Below are 6,876 nucleotides of genomic sequence, written 5' to 3'. Positions count from 1 at the left end.
ACGTTTACGCCGGGAATCAGAAAGGCCTCTGCTCTGGTGTTTCTCTGTCGACAGATCCGTCTGTAAACGAGTGCACCGTACAATCTCCGTACAACCGGTCGAAGTGCTCAAGTGCTAACATTCTCGCTTCAGCCACTGGTGTAAATCTCTTCGAGCGAATGCCTGGGATGGCGAGCTAACAATCCAAATTCTCCAAATACCACAGCGGGTCCAAGTGATGTTGATTCTTCCGCCATTGCGGGTTGAGAACGCTCGCAGTGTTGAGTTCCACGTGTATGTGAGATTCCAGCCTTATGCGGAGACGCCTGAGCAATGTCTTTCCGGCATCGGACTCTCCCAACCGGATCGGCTGCAAGAGCAGCCACTGAGACGCCATCAAGCGGAGCTGGAGATTTGTCAGATTGTACGATATTTTTCATCGTCAAGGGACGTTTACTGGGTTTATGCACTGGAGCTTTGCCGCACGTCAGCGCCACCCAGTTCCGGTCAACGTTACTCGGCGGCCCTCTATACTCGGGAACAAGTTAAGAACGGCAACAGCTCATGTATGGTGTCTCTCTGCCAAAGCGACGGACCCGGATGTCAACGGGCGCGGGTGTTTTGAAAGGAAATTGCTATGAATGCGTGATATCGCCTGCCTATTTTCGAGTAGTTTATCGTCACTGCAGTAGTTTATAAGCATATCAATCCATAAAATGAGGGAAACGCCTCGTGCCATGTTCAAAATACTCACAGTAACGCGCTACTTGCGCCGCGCGGAGTAACATCCGGCTGCGGTGATGAGGCACTGCGGCAACTTCCGTTGCCGTTCTTAAAAGAGCCATGAAGAGAAAATACAACTTAGTTTAATCTGAAAGAACTAGGATTCAGTATCTCACTCAGCTCCATTACAGCCACAAAAGATGTTTTTTTAACGAAAAAAAAAGCAAGAAGTACTTTAAAACTTTCCAAATTTGCGCCACAGTGACGTGTTATGAGCAAGAATGACGTCACACGGGCCAACAATAAAACATAATTTTCAGCGCGTTAACTGCACGTTTGCATTCAAGTGATGCGGTCAAATGGAACTAGAGGCCCCATTACAGACGTCCAGTCATGTCTCGTCGCGACAGGTCAGTTAGGCGGCCGCCAATCGCGCAAACAAGGTTCCGTGACGTCATAGAAAAGTTGCGGGAAATTGGCTAGGGGGTCGCGACTGCTTCACACGTTTTCTTTAATATATCCGTTATTTGTTCGAAGATTGCGATGATATTGGTATCATTGTTATCGGGACTAAGCAGTCTTTCTAATAAACCCAACTTGTATTTTGTCTTCATGGCTCCTTTAAGTTGTAACTGAGTATAGTAGCAGACGAGTGTCGCAGGCGACACGCTTGGCGCAGTTCCTGGTCGGTTTGGGAGGGTGCTTATGCCGTCTTTTTTGTTGGGTACACGGCTCCCTAGAATGAATGTACACTTGTCAAATTCTAGTTCCTTTGCGACGCCTTCCACACAGATTCAATTCCAACCACGGGAAGCATTTTTATTTTTCTTGTTTCATCATCATCGTCATCATGTACCTTCCAGTTGTGTAAAGTTGGCTTTCCTGCAGTGTATTTTGGCTACGACACCGTCATTTGTGAGAACAAGAGAGCTTCGCTTTAAAAAGACACGAAATATAAAACACTTTCAAATTTCGCGCTGCGATGTCAGCAGTGACGCGTAGGGGGAATCCAAGAAACAGCGTGATCAGTGTGTTAACTGAAAGTTAGCATTCAAGCGATACAATCGAAGGAAACAAGGGGCACGGCAACTAATGCGCAGTAACGCATCCTGGCAATGGCTTTCCACCGCAGCCGCCAACCACAAAACAAGACTTTGTGACGTCATACGGGACGTTGTGACGTCAAACATGACTTTGTGACCCTGCGAGGAAGTGTCTAGTGAGTCACCACTGCTTTATCAGTTATCTTGTTGGAAGTCGTTGGAAGTTTGCGTTAAGACTGGCATCATCGTTATTGGATTATTGCAGCCTTTAGAACGAACCAAACTCTCGTATTTTGTCTTCACGTACCCGTTAAACGGCAAGCCCGATCGATAGCAGATACACTACACTAAGGCTGCTTAATTGCACATTTGCGTGACGCGTCCTTTCAGGCGTTATTTCTTTTTTTCTATTTTGTCGACATCTGCAGCTCGGGTCGATAGTACGTCCAACGCTACGAGAGATGCGCGCCGTTAGCCTGGCATCTATTCATTGCTGTCGCCATTACACCTCCAATCTATAACGGGATAAGAGCAGTATGCCACAGCGCACTGTGCTATCTGCCCCGTCATATACCGAGGAAAAGGTGCTGCCGCGCTACCATTATTGAATGTCACCGATATTTACCATAAAGTCAATACTAACGATGCTGCTGTCAGGGCACTAAAGAAATGTGTGCCAGTTCACCTGCCAAAAGTTGTTACTTAGAGAGAACCCTGTCGGCTTTGAAGAGCAGTATCGAGGGATTTTGGGCTGAACCGAGCTGAGACACCGTAAACGACCCCTTCGTTCAACAAATTGTCATTGCAAAAAAAAAAAAAAAAAAAAAAAGGTCGCCCAACGTGGGGCTCGAACCCACGACCCTGAGATTAAGAGTCTCATGCTCTACCGACTGAGCTAGCCGGGCGGATGGTCTCCATGGGCCATCCAGGGAGGGATAAGGGAACACCCCAACTGCTACTCTTCGTTTTTACAGCGACGCTGTTAATGGCTAAGGTTCTACGCTTTCTTGTTCTGGGAAGCTAAAAACGCATTGCGGCAACGCCAACTTCGTCGCGAATGCTCCGTAGAAACAGCTACAACTTTTGCTTTATCAAAACGTTCCCGAAAAAAATGTAGTAAGACGGCTGTAATATTAGTACTGCGAGTTTCATTTATTTGTCCCAATTAGTTTGTTCACGGTGAACTTGTAATTGTTGAATGTAGATTTTAATGTAAATGGTGAATTTTAAAAAAAATGGTTATAGAAAACGGCTGTTACCCTTGTTTTATCAAAACGATCTCGCGATGAAGAATTGAGAATTAGCCGCTAAGGCGGCTCCATCGTTACTTTGGTTACGCCAGCTTTATTTACTCGAGTCATATAGTTAGTTCACCGCGAAGTTGCAAACGTTACACAATTCCCGTCTGCCGTAAATACTTGGACTTTCACGGGAGGGGACCAGACATCTTTCTGTTTGTGTGCTAAGATGAAACTCTAGCCCCTTCCATTTTCATCGAGTATTCACCAAGTCACTATCATCGCCAAATGATGAGAAGAATAAATACGTGTGCATTCACCGTGTTGCGTGATGTGTAATTAATGCAACTCCGCTGCACAGTGGAATGGGTCGTTTTTTTACAGCGAAGCTGTGTGTATATCTACTCCGGTAAATATTCTGCGTCCGTGCGTGTACACCGACCCGTCGACAAATAAAAGTATTTGTCTCAAGGGGTAGTGTAAGGGAGAGTGTAGTATTGTGGGTTTATCAACATAAGTGTCAAAACCCTATGATGGATGGCCCTCTCGACGCGAGGGTCAAGTCGACTGATTGATCATCTATTCTTCTCTGCTCAGCGCTATAGCAACCGTGTTCATTTAATGGCCGTAATTAACGTAAACGTACGTATATTCTAACGTGTGTTTGTTGATTGATTGTGGGGTTTAACGCGCCGACGCAACGCAGGCGATGAGGCGCGCCGTAGTGGAGGGCTCCGGATTAATTTTGACCACCTGGGGATCTTTATCGTGCGCCGAAATCTCGTACACACGGGCGTTTTTGCTTTTCGCCTCCATCAGAAAAGCGGCCGCCGCGGCCGGGAATCGAACCCGCGACCTCGTGCTCAGCAGCGCAACGCCTTAGCCACTGAGCCACCGCGGCGGGTAACGTGTGTTTGTCATAGAGTGTCGTCAGTGTCGTCTAGCCCCCTTACCGGCAGTTGTTCTTTAGCGGTTCCGTTGGGCGGACGCGTATTGTTGCGTTCGCCAAGAATATAACCGGTGTAGAGACGCAAGTTTTCATGAAATTTTGAGGGGCGTTAAAAAACAGGCTTATTTTCATGTTTTTTTTTAGAAAAATATTGAAAATCGAAAAAAAAAAGATGATTCCGCACACATCTATAAAAGTTCGACATTCTTCTTGAGGCTAAAGCCATAGATGTCTCATCAAACGCGAAAGGTGACCGCAGTTGCTGGCGACTACACGAATGAAACAAAATTACGGCCGCTGTAAAAAGAAAATAAATAAGTAGGATATACATTGAAACTTATTTCAGTTTGACTGAGATTTGAACCTGGGTCACAAAAAGCCGCCGCCAAGTGTGGCAACTACAGCACTAACCCTTGACAGTGCCAGTAGTATGGAACAAGAATTGTCCGGACGCGTGCCGCATGACAAGTGGACGTGACGGCACCGCAAACACGATGCAGCAGTGAAGAGGTTTTCGATGATCGCTGGCTTTCGCCTTCAAACAACTTAAGAGACTTATAGCGTCCTCAATAAACACGCGCTGGGGCTGCCCCCAAAACCGGCGCGCTGCACAGGTCCCCTCGACGATGCGCACCGGCACGAAGGGTTGATCGAGGACAAACTGAGCGGTTAGCGCCAATAGTGTTTCATACTAATATATACTAGAGGGAAATCTGTCATTGCAGTCGCGGGCCGCCGTGGGCGGTGCCATTGCCGCTGGCGCCGTTTCTCGCCTACTCGGCTTAGCTAGGCATATGGCTTCTTTTTTGTCCCGAAGCCAAAAGCAACAAAACAGGGTAACGTTTTTTTGTCTTGCTCATAGTGCATGAAGCTTCTACTTAATCACTGACAAGTTATTCTTTTTTGGAGGTTCAATTTTATAATGAGAAGACAAATTTGATGAACCTTCCACAGTAATATTGTGTCTTTTTTGCAGCCAGAGAAAACTTTTCAGCCTGTTCGTGAGCCGTGCCAAGCACAAGTGGAACGTGCCTGCACTGTACACGACGGTACGCTCGCCGGAGCGCGGCTCCCTACAGTGGCGCCAGATTTCCCTCTAGTATATATTAGTACGAAACCTAATGCCAGTGCCATCTTTTGGCTATGAGAGCAACTCGCAAAGGCGTTGTGCAAGTGCTACAAACTGATATTTATTGAAACCCACCATACAACCAATATTCCTCACACATGCGCGACACCGTATAGTTCGACTGAACAGTCACCAATACAAGCTGCTTCTCGTCTTCTGAGAGCCACAATAACGCGAGTACCTACCGTCACTGCCTGTCCCTCAGCCATACAACAAAATATGAAGGCCCCTCATGGACTAGGCACTTCAGTGGCTGTTTGTAATACCTCACTCGAACAAAACGAATTCAAAGCTACAATAATTACTCCCATCAGGTGGCCATGCAGCCTTCTTTGCCGTAAGCGAAGTTCCTACGTGGCACGTAATGTTTGTGCGCTCATACGCAATCTCTGGCCATTATTAGCGCCCGTTCTGAGCCCGTCGCGCATTGCTGTCCGATGAATATGCAAGCGACCTATCCTTGCCAGCAACAATACCCAGCCGTTTCCGCCTTCCCGAGAGTGCATCGACGTCTCCTACGCCGTCGCTGCAGCAGACGGCGTAGGAAACGGCTGCACCGGCGTAGTTCGTGATGCGTCTTGGGACTGCACCCTGGCGCTCCCTCGACTATCTCGGTGCGCGACGGGGCAACCGAAAATTGCCCAGGGAAAAACCAGTGGAAAAAATTGGCCGCGTATCTGTTCCTTTCGTTGCAAATGTTGTCAAAAGACGATAGTCTTTATCGAATTTTGCCGAGTAAATGCCTCTCTTCGCTTTCCCGCTCACTTCTCATGTTGTTTCTCTTGCGTCGCGCTCCTCCCAAGGTAAAGACGCCAGAGGTTTGCTTAAATCATTTTAAATCTCCCGCGTTCCACTGCTCCAAACCGGGTGTTTCGATGGCAACGCTGCCATACGGCGAAGACGCGCGTAAATCGAGGCGCCCTACTTCAACGTTTATAGAACCGCGTTTCCCTACTCCACGTGCGTTGCAAGCAGAACGTGGAACCTATCTAGTGGAGACTTTCGTAACTGTTGCCAGTTGATTTCTTAAAATGGCACCAGAAGCTATAGCGGCGCGGGCGACAGCAGGTGACGGCGGATTGAATTTTTTTTCTGCAGTTGATGAAGTATTTAGTTTTGCAAAAGTCAAGCATGTATAATTTGTTTATAAAGGAACACTGCAAATATCACTTCTGTATTAATTTGTTGTCTTATATTTGCGCAATGTTTTGTTCTTCTTCAACAATGTTGACAAGTATGAACGTTACACCGGACTTAGACGGGTAGATTTAGCTGTGATTATATAAGACTATTGCGCTGGCATTGTTTTACTTTGGCCGGGTGGCTGAATCGAGTCACAGAAGGGCGAGCACCATGCCGGCGGTCTCTAACATTTAAAGGGAGGCGAAATGGAAGGGTCCCTGAATGTAGCAACATTAAACGTCCGGGGTCTGGCTTCAAAGAGAAAACAAAGCCAGGTATATCGCCTTTTAATCGATCAGGACATCGATGTACTAGCAATTCATGAGACGAAGGTGGACGGAGAGGAAGAGACCGAGGGCATGGTGCGCCGTTTCACGTCGAGTTACTACGCTTCTGTAAGTCACGCTGTGGGGACGTCGGCGGGTTGTGTGTTGCTCGTAAAGAAGTTGCCGGGTCTGGAAATGCAAGCGGTCACAGCATGTCTTTCTGGTCGCCTTGTTGTGTGCGATTGCCAGTGCAACGCTGCCGAGTACAGAATTATTTGTGTGTACGCACCAAATGCATTGGAGGCTAGGTTAGATTTTTTTATAGCATCAAGCAACACTTAAACACCGAAAGGCGGCTTATGTTATT

The 6,876-nt window shown here is 47.3% G+C and overlaps 1 non-coding gene across 1 annotated transcript; it reads right to left on the bottom strand.

Moving 5' to 3' along the window:
• Window positions 1–2,577: 2,577 nt before the first annotated feature.
• Trnak-cuu (transfer RNA lysine (anticodon CUU)) lies at window positions 2,578–2,650 on the bottom strand. Its single transcript has one exon. It is a non-coding gene; the product is annotated as a tRNA-Lys (tRNA).
• Window positions 2,651–6,876: the final 4,226 nt, after the last annotated feature.

The sequence above is a fragment of the Haemaphysalis longicornis genome, unplaced genomic scaffold (assembly GCF_048455015.1).
Source record: "Haemaphysalis longicornis isolate Haplotype H1 unplaced genomic scaffold, Haemaphysalis longicornis Haplotype H1 scaffold_7, whole genome shotgun sequence".
NCBI lineage: Eukaryota > Metazoa > Arthropoda > Arachnida > Ixodida > Ixodidae > Haemaphysalis > Haemaphysalis longicornis.
This window is presented reverse-complemented; position numbering and strand designations above follow the sequence as displayed.